The 18,649-nt window shown below is 43.2% G+C and overlaps 1 protein-coding gene and 1 pseudogene across 1 annotated transcript in view; one reads left to right on the top strand and one right to left on the bottom strand.

Moving 5' to 3' along the window:
* Positions 1-18,649, top strand: part of KIAA1217 (KIAA1217 ortholog) — a 278,742-nt gene that overhangs the window by 80,842 nt on the left and 179,251 nt on the right.
* Positions 11,169-17,257, bottom strand: LOC105090614 (caveolae-associated protein 3-like; annotated as a pseudogene).

Raw genomic sequence — 18,649 nt, forward strand, 5'->3', positions numbered from 1 at the left:
ACAGACAGAAAAAAAACAGTGCTTATCCATCCAATTACTTCTTTTATCCCCCTGTCCTTCTCTCTCAGACATAGGGGTCTGAAGTAAGTTCTGATAAATGCCAGCAGATGTCCATGACTCATTCATTTCCTTTGTCCCAGGCAGAGTGTCTAGTGTAACATTTTATGAATGAATGAATGAATGAATAGCAATGGTGTCAAAACCAGGGAAAATGTTAATGAGTGGAGGAAAGGGTGAGAACAACAAAGCCTAATTTTAAGGATAAAGAGTTTGCACTCAGTGCTGTGGAGGAAGCAATATGGTGCAAGTGTGGGTTTACCAAACTATTCTGTGGAACGGTAGACCATGACAGATCACACATGCACACACCTATCTGCACACACACGTGTGCAGAGGCTTCTGTAATCTGCCAGACATTGGACACTATATCATATCTGGGATCAACATTTGCACACTGAAGTCTCTTAAAAGACCTGCAGTGAAGACAACCTGGTAACTCAACTTTCCTCCCAAAATATCTGCCTGTGGAATTCTCTGCTTTACATCGCTTTACAGCCAGAACCCACTGAACACACTCTGGCCAGCTCTGGCAACAATTTACAAAATCATCATAGACTTGAGTCCAGCTGACGAGAGTTTGAATCATGGCTACCACCATGTGTAGCTCTGTGATCCCAAGTCAAATTAAGGAAGCTCTAGTCTCCGGTTCTCTCATCTGCAAGAGGAGGATAATGTCCACTTCCTGAAGTATGAGAATTAAAGCAGATAAAGCGGGTAAACCATCTTCTGGGCACGTAGCGCAAGGCGGCTCCTTCCTGGTTGTTAATTTCCACCCCGATGCCCTGCACTTCTCTGCGGCACGCTGGCCCCACATGAGGGGTTTCTTGTTTCTGCAGATGCTGCCTCTTCTCCTTAGTCTTTACAACCAGTGGCAGACAATTTTCATTTCTCTTGTAAAATTTGTCTTTTTAAAAAACTGCTTCCCCCAAAGGCAAAGTATGTCAGAGCGCTCATAGTTACTTTTACATGTGTGGGTGTTGTTCTGCCTAAATTCTGGTGACATTCTTTTCCTGGTTTTTCCTTGACTCTCCAGGTTCTTCTAAATTGGGTATTAAAACAGAAAGGTCTTTCTGGAATTTTTTTTTTTTTATTAGCCTACCAAATAAATGGCTGTTTGAAAACTATGCATAACACGAATGACAGCCATGAGCGTTTGTTTGGCTTTTACCACGTACGGGGCACTGCTCTGGACTCTGCGGCTGTAGCTCATTCACTCCTCAGAACAACCCAATGAGTATGCGCTCTTCTCTGTGGTTTGCAGATGAGGAGACCGAAGCTTTAGGAATAATAAGCCTGAGGCCACCAGGCAATAAAAGATGGCGATGACTCTGATGATGAGTGGGGATGGGGACAAGCTGAAGACTGGAAAACCCTCTCATTGTGAACCTTGAGGTCTTTATTTTCACCAAGTCTAGGTGAAAACTTTTCATTTTTCAGGAAACAAAAGTTACGTACCCTATATTAGTCAGGGTTCTCCAGAGAAATGAAACCAACAGGATTTGTGTGTGTGTGTGTGTGTACACATTTATGCTGTATTTGAGGGAATTGGCTCACTCAGTTCTGGAGACTGGGAAGTCCCAAGATCTGCAGGTAGTACACTGGAGGCCCAGGAGAGCCCATGGTAGAAAGGAGCAGTCTGAAAGGAGCAGGCATAAGACCCAGGAAGAGCTGATGTTTCAGTTCAAGTCTACAGGCAAGAAAAACTGATGTCCCAGCTTAGACAGGAAGGAGTGAAGTGTTCTCACTTACTCGTGTATAGAGGGGAAGGTCAGCCCTTTTGTTCTATTCAAGCCTTCAACTGATTGGGTGAGGCCCACCTACGATAGGGCAGGCAGTCTGCTTTACTCAGTCTACCCCTCAGATACTTATCTCACAGACACACCCAGAATAACATTTGGCCAAATATCTGGGCACCTTATGGCCCCATCATATTGCCACACAAAATTAGCTATAACACATCTCACAGCTTAAAATCACAGATTAGGCATCCTTCTCTCTCATATCTCTGTTTTCAATGAGATCAACAGAATCCCTTGGGGTTCTACTGAGTTCAGAGACCTCATTCCACAGGTTCCTCTAAAACTTTCATGAGATGAGACATGTACATTTGAATCTTGTCAAATATTAAAATGTCAATTACTATTAACAATTTAAATACGTAAAGTTTGAGCAGGGGTCTCCTTGAAGTCAAAAACTGCTGTTTCCCATAATGCCAGCAATCATAACAGGGGATCTCAGGCTCTCTGGGTGATTTAGAGTGACCCCAAATTCAGAGCTTTGTGCTTTGCATGTTTAATGTAGCCCCAGGATCAGAAACGTGCTAGGTCACAGGCTGTGCCCTGAAAGCATTGGGAGAGTGAGTGCGACTGATTAGTATTTGCAGAGGTGAGAAAGGCAGCTTTCTTTTGCCAGATACTCTGCTGTCATCTAAGTATCTTGAGGGCAATGAACTTAAGTTGAGCTGGACGAGGGTCTGAGCTTCACACCTTGCCTTATACACAGGAGTCAAGTAGTAAATATTGGCTGAAGAAATCAGCAGATGTTTGGGTATCCACTGTGTACTCCCTGATGTTTGCTACGGAGACAGTGATGGGGGAAGAATATCCCCAGGACCAATTCTGAGCTGTTCTCTGAGTGAATCACTGACTCTGAGCATGTTACGTTTCCTAGCCAGTGATTTCAGCTCTGTATAACTATTTCTGCCTGATTACCTGAAATAATTACCTTCAGTCCCTGATAACTGATCTCGTGCAAGGCGATACTACAGGGGTGGCCTCTAGGCTTGAGTCAGGGTGCCCTGTATCTCACTAAGAGACACATGTGTCTAGAGTCAGGATGTTAAAAATCATTTGGCTCTTTTCTGTCATCTGGGGAAAAAAAAAGACTGTTCCAGAATTTTTTTTTAATGTCTCCTTTTTACTTTCTGAGGGTGAAAAAGAAAAGCATTTGAAATGGGGAGGAGCTTCTTATGGATGAGAAAAGTGAGGGACTTGACAGGTGGCTCCTGAACTTTGTTCAGCAGTGAAGACATGATGAAAGGTACAGAAACACAGCTTTTTGATGACTCACTGACCCCACGGCCCACTGATAAGACGCTCTCTGCCCTGCCAAGTGGACTCTTCTTGAAGTGGAATTTTATTTTTCCTCCCTGAGCCGGTGTTAGATTCTCTGGAGACCTCAGGTGACAGGGGGAGAAGCAGATGATACCAACATCACAGTTTATTTGTGGAATCCAGGCCTCCTCTTCAAGGCTGATGCTTTTCCTCCAGAGGAAGGGGACTTACTGATGCCCAAGATGCCTGCTCCCACAAAGAGCCTTTCAGCACAAAAGCAAGAAGATTCTAGCTAATAGGGGCCAATCTATAAGTCATTTCAAGGAAAATGGATATAAATAGCAGTGCCTGGAAAGCTGAATACGTTTTCTGAAAGTGGAACCCTAAATCATAGATTTTTCTGAAAATTGATGTCTAAGAATACACCAGGTGCGGAAGCTGGCAGAAGATATTTTGTTTTAATAACACATGAAGGGAAATTTAGCATCTCCTGTGTTCTCCTTCCCTCTTTCCTCCATCACCTCCTCCAGTTAATCTCTTGATGAAAATCAGCAGTTACCTTGACCAGATTTTGCAGCTTTGCTGTTGATTTGTAGGGGATCTGGGAGGGCAGACGTACAAACATTTCTCTGGAGACAGTGATGGGAGCCCCGGTTGTCAGCAGAGCTGAGAGTGAAGTTGTGGTTCTGTCTGTTGACAAGCGCTGACATGAGTGCGGGATAGAGTGCTCTCATTGGTAGGAGAGCAGCCTGGCGATCCAGTGTTCTTACTTCACAGTGTACAGTGTGGCTGTGTTCTGAAGAGCCCATTAAGCTGAGTGTGAGGCTCACCAACAGTCCAATTAAGAAGAAAGAGAGGCTGAAATATCAGTGGGTTGTGTAGCTAAAGCCATCTGGGTTTAGAGCGCAATGGAGCTTTTTAGTACGGAGTCGACGTGAAATTCTTGTGTGTTTTCATGTCAGGTGCCCTCCTACAGAGAGGGGTTGGTTTTAAAGAATGATTGTTTTGCTTCTTTGGGTACCACCTGCAGAAATGTGTTGATTTTGACTGCTGAGGGATTGCAGAGAGCTGGTTAAACCGCCTGGTGAGAGAAGGTTCTTTGGGTGGATTCTTCTCATCCGATGACAGCGTATGGAACTGCCATATGGCTAATGGTTGTAGGTTGTGACGTTAAAGCTGAGTGTGGGTTGCTAGAAATGCTGTAATGGTTTTGGTGGGCATCCTTGGGAATGGTGGAGACAACCTTATTTGCTTCTGAAAGGCAATTTAATCCTAGCAAGAGAGCTTCAAAAACACCAATTATTACCATACTTTTGTTTAGAAAATAAATTCGTATTGCCTTGTTTAGCCTAATGCAATTCTTCCAGTCATTCTATTTATGTGTTATAAAATGAAGAGACTCCATTACATGGCTCTGCAGAGGACTAGCCCCATTAATTTGTGCTAACATTTCTGCTTAAAATGTAAGCATCTTGAGAACATGGTGAAGACTTGTCTGGGGCGGTTAAGGGGACGGCTTAGAACCATTTTGCAGAGGAATAACCCCGCAGCTCAGCAAAGTTGTGTCATCTGTCCGGGGCGGCATTTTAACTGGCCCCGTGAGTGCAGGTGTGTGCGGGAGGAATTGTCCTATGGCTCCACTTAGTTCCCTTGGTTACTGATGGAGGTTCAGATGTGCTATTTCATCATGTCTGCTATCTACAAAACAAACCCATTGTTTCCCCAAGAACCCATGTGTGTCTTTCGGGTGGCTCTCCATCAGTCTCCAACACTCAGGGTCTTCCGTGGGACCTCCAGAGGCATTTCTGGAAGGCTGATGCAGAGGAAGGAGGGGGCCAGGGTGGTAGGGGTGGGGGAGGTAATGAACAGGAAACTTACAAAGAGGAGAAGGTGGCACAAAGCCATTGGGAGCACCAGAAGTTGCCTCAGCTACTGATGTTAAAGATAAGGGCAGAAAACCAGTGCCGTTTCCTTAAAGAAAGGAATAACCAAATTTGAGACAGAGTGAGTGTTCTTCAAAGGTGGAAATGAGCCCAAGAGTTTCACAGGATTACCAGGACAAATCAGAATTCTTCTCTTTGTCAGATCTTCTACTTCAAAAATGGAAATCCTATCATTAGAGGAGGTAGAAACATGGGTAAACACACGTCTCCATCTACTTCCTGGAGAGTAATTCTGAGTGTTGGAGACTATTTGAAAGGAAGGAGGTTGCAGCTTTGAGGAATCCTGAAAAAAAGCACTTTCCTGTTTTCATAGAGGGCAGACCCCCTCCCGCCCCACATTGGCACAGCTGATCAGCCAGACCTCCTGCCCCTGGGCTCTAAGTCTTAGTATATTTTCAAATGTGACATCCACTGATAGAAACAATTGTAATGTTGTCTGTTGCCAGAATGGGAGTTAAGTATTTTAAAGTATTTAAAACTATGAACAGTGAAAGAGTATGAGTTTATACTTCACACATCTTGTTACTTGTGATGACTTTAACTTTTGATCATTGAAACAGTAACTTCAGGTTTGCCTCCATGTGTCTTTAAACGCTTTGAGTACCCCTTTCTACCTAAAAGATGAGATCCAGCCCCATCTACAGCATCGTCAGCTAGTGGTGTTCATATGTTGAGGACACAGTCTGATGATGATGTAGGAAACACCAGGTTTCCTCCACCTCCTTCAGGTGGTGCATCGATTCTGACAGGTATTTTTCATCTGGGCTCTTCATTGGTTGCTGGATGACTGTGTTTTGAGTCACTTCAAAGGGAGGGGAGGTTAGCTGCCAGCAGGAGCAATTTTCTAATGTTACTTGGAGGGTAGAGTAACTGCCCTGTTCCCCCCTGGCCAGCAGACGGGGGTTTCCCAGGACCTGGGACTTCCGGTTTTCTTACTGGGAAAGCCCTGGGCAAGCCGGGATAACTGTCATCCTGTGTGAGGTAATGGACTGGACCAGAAACTTCAGGATTACATTTCAAAAGATTAAACGGTTGGCATTCTGAATTTTCTTGATCTTATTTTTACCGAATACAGTGGACTTGTCCCAAAATACCCTGTGTCCATGCCTAGCTGATCAGCTCTTCACTCTCTCCTTCTAGAAAAGAACACCAAAATGACTCCTGAATGGCTTCATTCCCCTTTGGGAGCTCTTTGTTCCTGCAAACTGGGGCACAGGGTGGGCTGCAAAGACAGGGTATCCCCTTTGCCTAAAGGCAAATATTATATGATATCACTTACACGTGGAATCTAAAAAAAATGATACAAATGAACATATTTACAGAACAGAAATAGACTCAAAGACAATGAAAACAAACTATGGTTACCAAAGGGGAAAGGGAGTGGGGAGGGATAAATTAGGAGTTTGGGATTAACTGATACACATGCCACTATATATAAAATAGGTAAACAACAAGGACCTACTATACAGCTCAAGAAAATATATTCAATATCTGTAATAGCTTATAATGAAAAAATACGAAAAGGAATATACATATATGGATAACTGAATCACTTTGCTGTATACCTGAAACTAACACAGCATTGTAAATTTTAAAAAAAAATAGTATATTTCCAAGCCCGTGACTATGCCCGCATATTCCTTCTGGCTCCAGTGTTCTGTGGTCTTCCATGGAGAAGTGCTAATTTTCAAAAGGCTTTGAATGAAATGAATTTAAGGAAAACTTCCTGTTCCAATGGTTCTTGTGATCATGAAAGATACTCCCCCTGTGTGGTCCTTTTATTTTTAGCAATGGTGTTGGAAAAATCAGGTTATGTTTATTCGGAGTGTCTGGGGTTGCTGGTGAGATTGTGTAGTCTAGAAAATGCTGGAATTATAAGTTATTATAAACATCAACTGGGTGGCAAAATTCATCTCCCCAAAATGCTGCAATATATGTCAGCCTATAGATTTTCCCCTAGTTCACTGCCCAAAAATGTATACATTGGCCAAGGAGAATAAACCGAGAAAGTACTTTCACAGAGAAATATAAATACGCTTAACTGTGCTGTTCCTATGTCAGATGTGCTTTTTTATTAGATTTCTTGCTTATCCAAAAAGCCCCAATTTTGAGTTCACTTATATTTTGCTGCCTTGATTGTAAATCTCATCATGTAGACTTGTTTTTCTATTAGATGAATACATGCAACCTGTAATGCTCCCTAGTTTTTAGCATTAACCAAATATTTTATGGCCTTCCTCTGAGTTATCATTTCTTTTTAGCCTTCTGATGTTTGCTTTCAGTACAATACTGAATTTTTTACAGGGCTGCCTAGGTCTTGAGGTATTGTTGAAGGCTGGTGATAGCAACACTCACCCAGCGGGAGCCCACAGCCCCATTTGAATGGATTGGCTTCTTTTTAATGGCAAACCAACTGCCCTCCATGAATAACAAGTTCCCCTTCTTGAGAGAGAAAAATCATATTGCCTTGGTATCTCAGGAGAGCAGTTCCATAAATATTACAATGCATGATGGAACACATCTTTATTCAATAGAGCAAATATTGCCGACAAAAACAAAAAAGCGAAATAAGAGGAAATAACTTATAGTGGTTTTCAGCTTTAATTATGAGAAATAAGTGAAAAAGAATTTTCGATCAAAGTTTTTTGCCTGGTAATAGTTGGCTATCTTTCACTCTAAGGTGCTTATGCTCTCAGGGGAAAATAGATACAATGAATGTTGTTGTTCTTTTTTCTTTTCTTTTTTTTTCTTTTTAAAGCATTATCTGCCTTTGATTTTTGCTTTATAAGGTCAAATGTTACACTTGTCTTTTAAGCCACCCACAGACTCAGCTATTTGAGTGGGGCTGGGCTCATGGCTAGAACAGAGACTGGCTCAAGTTTATTATTATGGGATGGCCTCATCCTATCAAGACTCATTTTAATGAAATTTCTGCCTCTAGAATGTTTCCTTTGAGGCAACATTTTAAAGTGTTGTTCTTTTCTAAATCAAGGAGAATTTCCCTTAAAAAAAAACCTTATTCATCACCCGGCTGGGTAATTTCTCTACCTTATCTTGACTGCTTTTTCTAAATATGAAGACATGGAAGAAGTGAAAAATAAATATTCTCCCCTAAAAATGATAAACCCATAATTTGAGATTAGGGTTCATCTATTTCATTTTATCTTTATAATAAAATGTAGCATAGGTAAAAATCACTGTATTATGCATCAAGAGAATGACATGGTGGGGGTGGATTGGGACAGTTAATGGGGAGGAGAAGTGGTGGGGATTAAAAAAGATGTTATTGGAAGTCGCACTGACAGTGGGTTTGGTGGAAGAAATAAGAAATTGAGTTTTGAGACATTTGAGATGAGGTAACTGTGGGAGTTCTCCTTGGAATACACATGTATATTGACATACATTTAGAACCTACTTGTGTATTGGAATGTATTTGGAATATATGCATATTCACAAGCGTTTAGAATATGTGTGTCTGGACTTGAGGAATGCAGTGTGGGCTGCAGCCATTGGTGTATACAGGTGTGTTCTCAAGTTTGTTCTGTTTATGGCATTCTCAGTGCCTGTAGGCCAAAAGAAAGACCTAGCACTTCTGGTCATTAAGTGGTAAAGTCTTAACAACTTAGTGTTTATGTCCTAATGACCTAGTGGGCAATTGAAAATAAAATCATATAAGTGAAAGGGAAACATATATATATATTTCTTTTTTTTTTTATCCTCGAGTGATGGTTAATTTTATATGCCGACTTGGCTTGGCCATTGTACCCACATATTTGATCAAACACCAGTCTGGATGTTGCTATGAAGGTATTTTTTAGATGAGATTTGAACTAGTAGACTTTTTTTTTTTTTACATTTTTTTTTATTGAGTAATAGTCATTTTACAATGTTGTGTCAAATTCTAGTGTAGAAAACAATTTTTCAGTTATACATGAACAGTTATTCATTGCCACTTTTTTTCGCTGTAATATATCACAAGATCTTGCGTATATTTCCCTGTGCTATACAGTATACTCTTGTTTATCTATTCTGCATTTTAAAATCCCAGTCTGTCCCTTCCCACCCCTCACCCCCTTGGCAACCACAAGTTTGTATTCTATGCCTATGAGTCTGTTTCTGTTTTATATTTCTGTTTTGGGTTTTTTTTTTTTTTTAGATTCCTCATATGAGCAATCTCACATGGTATTTTTCTTTCTCTTTCTGGCTTACTTCACTTAGAATGACATTCTCCAGGAATATCCATGTTGCTGCAAATGGCATTACGTTGTCAGTTTTTGTGGCTGAATAATATTCCATCATATAAATATACCACTTTTTCTTCATCCAGTCATCTGTTGATGGACATCTAGGCTGTTTCCATGTGTTGGCTATTGTAAATAGTGCTGCTATGAACATTGGGGTGCAGGTGTCATTTTCAAGTAGGGTTCCTTTTGGATATATGCCTAGGAGCAGGATTCCTGGATCATATGGTAAGTCTATTCCTAGTCTTTTGAGGAATCTCCATACTGTTTTCCACAGTGGCTTTCCTTGCTTCCCTCTCCCACTCTTAATGATTTAGATGTTTTCTTTTACAATTTTATATTTATTCTTTTTGTAATTCATGGCAGTTATCTCCTTTCCAGTTATGAGTTTCTCATTTTTGTAGCATCCTGCTTCTTTTCTATTTAGAGTAGACCTATGAATATTTCTTTTAGCATGGGTTTAGTGTTGCTAAATTCTTTAAGATTTTGCTTGTATGTAAATTGAACTGGTAGACTTTGAGAAATGCAATTTCTCTCCGTACTGTGGGTGGGCATCAGGAAATCTTCCAAGGACCTTAAGCGATAATGGCTGAGGTCCTTGGAGGACAAAGGAATTCTGCCTCCAGACTGTCTTCAGACTCATCTGCATCATCAACTCTCCCCTAAGGCCTTAGCCTGCCTTGCAGACTGGGGACTTGCCAGCCCCGACAATGGTGTGAACCAGTTCCTAAAATCAGTCTCTTTCTGTACATACACACACACATACACACACACCCTATTGGTTCTGTTTCTCTGGAGAACACGTAGCAATGGTATGTGTGCACCGTGGGGCACTGCACGACTTCTCAAACCTTGGAAACAGATGGGAGATTGTTTCCTGTTCCACTGTGATTTTTGTACGGTGCTTGCTTTTTATCACAACTACTTCCCAGAACCCCGCTTTGCAAAGATGACATCATTCAAAGGAATGTAGGTGATCTCATGTTGATACTGGGAGCTACCTCAAGCTAGTATTTTGCACGGTATCTAACAAGTGTCAAACATGGCTATATTCCCCTTGGAAATGTCACACATCCCACAGCGCTCTGTGCATTGGCTGTGGCATCCAGCACCTACACGCACAGTTTGGGAATTGTGGGTCCAGGCTTGGCAGTAGTCGTGGGGTTGGGATTAGCGAAGACAGAGATTAGAGATGAGCCCCAGAAAACACCAGCAAGGAAGAGCAGCAGAAGAAGAGCTTCTGAGAGGAGATTCTAAAGGGAGACTAGAGATATAGGAAAAAATTGATATTCTGTCTCAACAGAGCAAGGAAAAGACGATCACAGGTAAGAAATGAACCCAGGCGAAGGACAGAAGGCTGGAGGAAATATTCTCTGATGCTTACATGGTTGCAGTTAGGAGAATGGGGCTGTGGTAATGTTTTCACCCTTTTCTATCTTTTCCACCTTTTTTTTACATGTCTGTGTCTCCATTGTATAATGAAGAAAGGCATATTTACAACCATGAAAAACATTTTTTTTTTGCTTTCCTGTTACTCAACACACTTGATCTTTTATTTTTTCCTTTTTTCCATCCATTTCCAGCATTGAGCTGTGTGTGTGTGTGTGTGTGTGTGTGTGTGTGTGTGTGTGTGCGCGCGCGCGTGCGTGTGCTGGGTGAGTTGGGGGGGGAGAGCGGGATTAGGCAGAAAGAGATAATAAAACAAGGTATAACAGGAAAAAATATTTCCAGGTTTGGTTTTCTTCATGAAATGCTCAGTAGAGTTGGGGAGGTAAGAGGTAGAGCAGGTTGGCTGAAGTCTATACAAGGAAACCCCAAGTAGAAGCCAAGGCGCCGTGCACTGGAGCAGGAGGTCGAAGGTTAGCACGGCTGGAGCGGCCCCTGGGGAGGGCGTGAGAATGGCCCAGGTGAGTGGAGCTGGGAGGAACACATGGGGTGAGCCTTAGTACTGCACTTGCACATGACCCGAGCAAAAGAACCTGGACGGATGGTGTCAGGCCCTGCTTTAACACACAGCCTTGGTTTCCTCAAGCCAGCAGTAAAGACATCAGTCTTTACCAAAACACTTAAAGTTTCTTGGCTTTTTTTGGGGGGGTGACATTATTTTTATTGATAGTGAGTGCAAGCAGGTGTGAGTGGCTGTTCCTCTTTCAGAGGGTGCTAGGCTGAAGAAGCCGGGAAGGGAGGGCCAGAGCTGGGCTGTGGATGCAGGATTCACTCCTTATTTGGGTGGGAATGCTGCATTCGGAGAGGAAGATTTACTGTGGGACCAGGCATAGGCACGGGGGAGGCTGGCGGCACCAGCCATCAGGCCGCACTTTCTATCTGGAGCACAGCCGCATCGGCAGCCTCAGGTCTCCCGGGATCTTCCTCGGTGTCTCGCGGAGGTTCTGGCTCTGGCTTGGCCTCCAGCGCAGGCTGGGCTTCGGGCTGGCCCTCAGCACTCCGGCCAGGCCCAAGGCGAGGGGGCTTAACAGTCGTGGGTGCCGGCGCAGCAGGGCCTTTACGGTCCGGTCGGGCCCTTCGCAGGCTCTGGACCTTCTGCACCTGGTGCGCCGCAGCCGCCGCGCCCTGGACTCCACGGGCTCCTCGTCTGATCTCTCCTCATCTTCGGCCTCCAGCTGCTCTGGGCCGGCTTCGGCCTGTTCCTCCGACGCCGTCTGGAAGGCTCTGGCTGGGATTTCTGCCTCCTCCTGGAAGAGCAGAACGTGGAGCAGCCCGTGGTCGGCCTCCAGCCGCTGCTCCGGGGCGGCGCGGTGCGCGGCGCGCTCCTGGGCAGCATCCGCCTTGGCCAGCAGCTGCGCCAGCCTGTTGCTCGTGGTGTCGTGGCTGCGACTCAGCGCGCCCAGGCCACTCTGGATGCGGCTCACGGAGCCGGCCAGGCCCCCCTGCCTCTGAGCCAGGCCCCCCTGCCGCTCGCGCAACGCCTCCAGCATGGTGGCCAGCTTCTCCAGCAGGGTCACCACGGTGACCGTGTGCACCGGGTCCCCCGGCGGCGGCCCGGGCCCAGGCCCCGGCTCCAGCACACTCTCCCCCTTGATCCCCGACCGCCCCGCTTGGCTCTCCCCGCAGCCGCCGGCTGCGCTCTGGGCTGGGGCTGCCTTTCCCGGCTCCTCCCCAGCTCTGGCCGTGACTCAGGCAGGCGGAGTTTGAAGTTTCTTGGCTTTTACTGAAAATTTGCCTACAAGAAGATTCATCGATCTAGCTTCACGAAGGGTCCATTCAGGTAAAGTTTTTCTATCCATTAACTAAAGCCCGTATTAATGATACAGCAGTGTGACACAATGAAAAGTTGACATCGGTAAACACAAAATTCCAGATTTGGGGGGGATTTACTATCTATCATCTTGTAACTGGTTGTTTCATCAGGTAAAAACAGTAATTTCAAGAGTCATGTGGCTAGAACCAGTGGGCTTATTTTGCATTCAATATGAAACTCTACTTGGCATCTACTTTTATTTTGAGGAAACATTAAAAGACAAGAAATCATCCTGTTCCAAGTCTCCAGGAAGGTTATGATTTTAATTCCACACCACAGAAAATGCAAACAAATTTGTAATTACACTTCACGCATGGAGCTCTGTGGAGGAAAAATAAATTGGTACCCATCTACCTGAAAGCCGTAAATCAGACATGGAATGGTTAATCACAGATATAAATTGAATAAATTGTATGCCGGTGCTGATTACTTTCTCCTCAGTTTTGTATACAATTAAGAATTTAGATCTTAGGCTGCACCGTTTTTGAAGTGTGACTCTGAAGTGAAAGTTAATTTTTAAATTCTCCTAATCCTGGTTTACACTCTTCATTCCTTTTTGGTTAAAGTATGATCTTGAGGATGCTCCTATTAAACTAAGTATCGACCTGGGCAATTTTCAGAACGTCACAGCTCCTATCCATTTATCAGAATAACCAGAACTGACTGAGAAAAACACAGCTGTTTTCACTGTGTAAAAACAAAACAACTTTCAGTAGTAGTTGCCATGCATTGATTTAATGGAAAGGAGATGGTTTTTGCGGGCCCAGCACTGGTTCTTCACCTTCTTATTCTCATCACAGACACCTAAGGACATCTTAAAAACTACAGAAGAAATGGTGCAGCTGCTACGAAAACAATGTGGTGGTTCCTCAAAAAAAGTTAAAAATAGAATTACCATATGACCCAACAATTCAACTTCGTGGTGTGTACTCATGGAATTGAAAGCTGAGACTTAAAGAGATTTTTGTACATTCATGTTCAGGGGAGGATTATTCATTACAGAGAAGAGGTAGAAGCAGCCCATGTGTCTAGCAGTGGAAGATTGGATACACACAGTGTGGTCTGCACATCCAATGGAATATTATTCAGCCTTAAAAAGGAAGGAAATCTTGTCTCATGCTACAACATGGGTGAACCTTCAGGACATTAAGCTACGTGAAGATAGTCAAGAAAGGACAAATGCCATCTGATGCCAGTTTTATGAGGTCCCTAGAGTAGTGAAATTCTTAAAGAGGCAGAAAGTAGAATGGAAGTTGCCAGGGGCTGGGGGAGTGGGTAATAGGGAGTGATTATTTGATGGGTACGGAGTTTCAGTTTTGCAGCATGGAAAGAGTTCGGGAGATGGATGGTGAGGTGGCACAGCAGTGTGAATGTACTTAATGCCACCCAACTGTACACTTAAAAATGGTTAAGATGGCCATTTTATATCATGTTCATTTTACCACCATTGGAAAAAACAAAATCAAAAACTGCAGAGGAGGGGGCTTCACCAGAGAAATTCGGTTCTGGGTAGCTGCAGTGACTCTGGTCTAAGGCCTGGGCTGATCTCTGGAATGGTTACACCTGAGTGGTACAGCCAACAGTGGGGTGCCCTCCCTCCCTGTGATGGGAGGGGACAGCTAAGCACCGGAAGGAGAGAAGGTAGAGCCCAGCAAAGATGACCCTGGTTTAGCCAAGGAGTTAATCCAGTGAGTGAAACTGCAGACACTTGGAATAACTTGTGCATATGGGCCAGAAGGGTCTTTCAGTCACATCTGGGCTACTGTGTCCTTCAAAGCATGCAGAATGGGTGGATGTCTGTCATGCCTCCAAGAAGCCCCATCTCTGCCCCGGGTCTTGCTGCTCAGGTGAGAATCTAGAAAATAGTTGTGACGCATCTGCTTGGAGTGAAGCAGAGATAGAAGGGAGGCTCAGAATGAATGGACCACATTACTTTCCACCCCAGTGATTCATGATAGAATAAAAAACTTGTATAGACGCTTCTGAGAGAGATGTGGTGACGTGCCTTGCAAGTGATCCTTCCCTCTTTTGATTGTGAGGATGTGAACCTTGGTCCAGCCCTTTGTTTCCTCGTGAACCTTCTGGCCCAGAAGCACCTTATTGAACATCGGGCTAATGGAGTGACCTCTGCATCAATTCAGTTTCTACACGTGCACAGAGAGTTTCACGGGTGCTTCAGTGGCTCGCTAAGACGAACCATTGTTCAATTGAGTAAATCCTTCCATGCCAGGAGAAATTCCTGATGATGCTGCATTTCTCCTTTTCCAGAGAATTTTATGGCAATCAATGATAGTCAGCCCTGGTGTCCCTGCTGAAGCTCTTGATGGAATACAATTCATTTTGAGTGACCTTTACTTTTCAGTAATACTTCTTTATTTGTGAAGTGCAGATTGCAAACAGCCTGATCAGCCCCCTGGCTTTTGGTTATTAGCATTCCATCTGCTTTATAATGCCATTTAAAAACCAGCTGTGCTAGGAAGGAAAAAAGTATTGACTGAATCTTTTCTGGAAGAAAAATTTGTGTAGCATTAAGATCGCCAAATGGCAATGTCTTCTTTTGGGGAGGGGAGTGTGTGTGAGAGACTGACTTAAGGTGTTTGTCATATTTCTTTTTTAAGTACCAGAAATCATGGCCCTGGTTAATGTTAGATTTATGAACAAAAATGTCTCTAAAAACCAAAGGGGGAATAATCATTTTGGTCGTAAAAATCTTATAATTTTATTATAAATCATAAGATGTTAAGAAGTTAAGCATTAGATCTTGGGCTGAAAAGCCCCTGTAAATAGGGAGAGGAAAATACAGATGGGGGTTGAGTGCCGGGTGGAAGTATTATTAAGAATTCTTGGAATTTTCTTCCCAAGCTGTGGTTCATTAGTTGTTTATTTTGTAGTTCTGCTTCTTCAGTAATCTCTGTATCTTAGACTCTGCTTTTTAGAAAGGTGGTGTTGATACTTGTTCGTGCTCTGGTCTTGTCAAATCTTGCAAACTTGTACTGCTCCTGTGCTAATTTCTTGGGTAGGAGCCTGAGCTCATCATGTGTGTTCATAATAATGCGTGTACTTGCCTTTACTCAGAGACTGCTTGAAAGAGCCTTGCCTTCCTGGATTGATCATGAACTTGACCCCTGAGATCCTGTCTGTGCAGAACTTAAGTTGGGGAAGGTATAAGCAGGTGATCAGCAAGGTACTAGTTGAGTGCCACCTTCTCAACTTGAAATAATCCTAGAAATTCTCATTTCTGTTTATCAAGGAGCAATGCCAGAGCCACCTGGAAGTGAGCAGTAAGTGGAAATAGCAGCTCAGTTTTCTGACCGGTCTTCATTCTTTCAGCACTCCCTCATTACAGACGTGTGGGGCAGTGATCTGCAGGTTCTTCGAAGGTGGCATCTTGTCTTGGGGAATTTTCTTTTCCCTTTCAGGGTTGGAGCTTGGCTCTTGGATTTCAGAGAGGAAAGCTCAGGCAGGCTGTGGCAGTTCAGCTGTCTCTTCCTGGAGTTGTGGATAAATTGGGATTTATTAAGTGGGGAGATGTGGAAGCAAGATGAGATAAGAAAGAAGGGTGTGTTTGGTCCCTGGGTGAGCACCTAAGAATGAGAGTGGAAAGGTCATCTTGGATTCATCCCTTCAACTTACAGATGAGACCTCAGAGACAATGGGGGAGCTCTCGACCGAGCTCTGAAATCAGCCACCATGCCCCTTACCAACTGCATTTTACAACACGGTCTGGACGGATTCTCTTAAACCTCTCAGACAAGATTAATTACAAGCATCCAGTTGATACTGTAATGCACCAATTTGTCTGGTCTGGCTTTAAGAGCAGAGAAAATTTTGCTTTCGATGCAGAGTAATAAGTTACAGGTCGTGGGGCAGAAGTTTTGCTTTGCATGAGGGTATGAACGGGCATGTATGGGCATGTATGTACACTTTGGTGTGGGGATGAAGAGAAGAAAATGAAGAACACTCTTAATATGCTAGGTTCTCTCCTAAGGTCAATCTCTATATTTTATATTCTTTCTACCCTGTGCCATGTTCTTGTGGGGGTTTGTGTTCTTTGAATTATTTTCTATGGGACTCAATTTAGGGTTCTTGTTCTTCAAATCCAAGGTTCTAGAATTATTTGAGCTTACAGGTGGGAACGTATGCACTGGTTAAGTCACTTGTCCACTCTAGTTGGTTGCATTGATGGTTTACAATTGTGGAGCCCTCGGTAACAAGGGTGGGTCACTGCCACCTCCCTCGCCAACACACTTACTTATGGGCCCATTGAGTAACTTGTTAAATAAAATTTGCACGTTACTGAAAAATTGGCTCAAACTTTTAGTCATTCATTTATTAAGAAAAGGAGTTTATTCTGACATTGAACATTATTCTGTAAATTGGAATTTAGAGGAGACAGCATAAGGATGAATCCTAGGATATGCACTTGTCCCCATCGTCCCTCATCTGGAGTGCTGGTCTCTTTCTTTTGTAAGTTAGGCATTGTTGCCTCTAGTCGTCTCATCCACACTATGTATGTTAGCATCTTTCAGGATTGTCTCCCTCCCATGCACCCCTGGGAGGGCAGGCAGGTCCAGATCCCAGGCCAGCTCAAGACGTTTCTAAGAGAACACCATCGTTCCTTTTTCCTAGACTCATCAACCCAGAATGAAAAGAGGGTACCATTCCCAGGTACCTCATCTCTTTCTCAGAAGACTTATCCATCATGGCATCCATGCATTTGAAAGAGAATCCACTCTCTGAATGATCCCTCCAATGAATTTAGAAGGAAAAAAACTCCCTTGGGAATGCCAAATAATTACACTCACATTTTTTGTTTTAAATTTTGTTCATACTGTATGTGGTCTTGTTCCATTTTTACGGTACATTGTTAACAAAACAGCATAATAATTTTCTGAAAACTGCTTGGTTTTCATGTACTTAGAGCTACTCAGCTAAAAAATAGATCATCATCATAGCAGCTAAAATGTTTTGTTTCCACTTCATCATATGTGTGTGTGTGTGTGTGTGTGTGTGTGTGTATAATGTGTATATATACGATGTATATGCATATATATCATTGGATTATGTAGTTAAAGGGAAATGAACATTAAACTATCATTTTTGGTTTTTAAAATGAGCAATAGTAAGGCAAGCTTGTATGCTAATGGTAATGATCCAGAGAAGAGTGGAGGGTGATTTTAGGAGGGAAGAAACTGAACGAAGGATTGCGATTTAGTGGAAGGGTTGGCCTTAGGAACAGAGCCAGTTTTTCTATCTTTACAGTAGGAAAGAGATAGTATTTGGGTACATCGATTTGGTGGATGAGGGTAAGGGAATAAGGTAGTTCTTGTCTGTCAATGACAAATGAGGGGAGGTGATCTGCTGAGAGTCAGAAAAGGATGTTGGAAGTTTGAGGAGAGAGGAAAACCTATGAAATAGATTGTCATCCTGAAAAACAAAAAAGCAAACTAATGAGGAAAGTGTGGAAGAATCGTTGAGCAGAGTTGAGTTCTCCCTTGAGATCTGTGGTAATGAGGTTAAGGTAAGACCATTAAGCAGAGTTGTGTGGGGTTTTGTCTTGTTTTTTGTTTTTTTCGCCTTCCAGCAATTTTAGCTGCTCAATTGCAAATAGTTAGTTAGGTTCAACCTGTATTGATTGCCTGGCTGGTGCAATGGCGGAAGAGAGGCTCAAGGTAGATGAAGATATTGGCAAGGAATTGATCATGAAGTTGGACCACAGAATCCAAACTAGGTGTGTTGAAGTGGAAGGAGGATTGGGATTGAAGGCTAAGACCCACGTGGGGTTGAGGAATCACTGGAAAGTGTTTCTGACTGTTTAATCATGACGCCTTCAATTTGACTGTGTGAGTGTGCATTGTTTGAACTATGCCCTATATGGCCAACTGTCCTGAGGGTCCTTGACGGGGTGGGTGGTGGGGAGGACAGATGTCCAGAGGTCCAATAGCCAAGTTCTCATATCAGGGAAAAACTTGGGAGCATGATTTTCATTTAAAAGACTGTGTGAGCAATGTAATAGGTAGAAGTTTTTGTTTTTTTTGTTTTTTTTGTTTTTTTGTTTTTTCATTTACCAGCATTTATTCAATTTGAGATTAG

Source organism: Camelus dromedarius, chromosome 26, assembly GCF_036321535.1.
Source record: "Camelus dromedarius isolate mCamDro1 chromosome 26, mCamDro1.pat, whole genome shotgun sequence".
NCBI classification, from domain to species: domain Eukaryota; kingdom Metazoa; phylum Chordata; class Mammalia; order Artiodactyla; family Camelidae; genus Camelus; species Camelus dromedarius.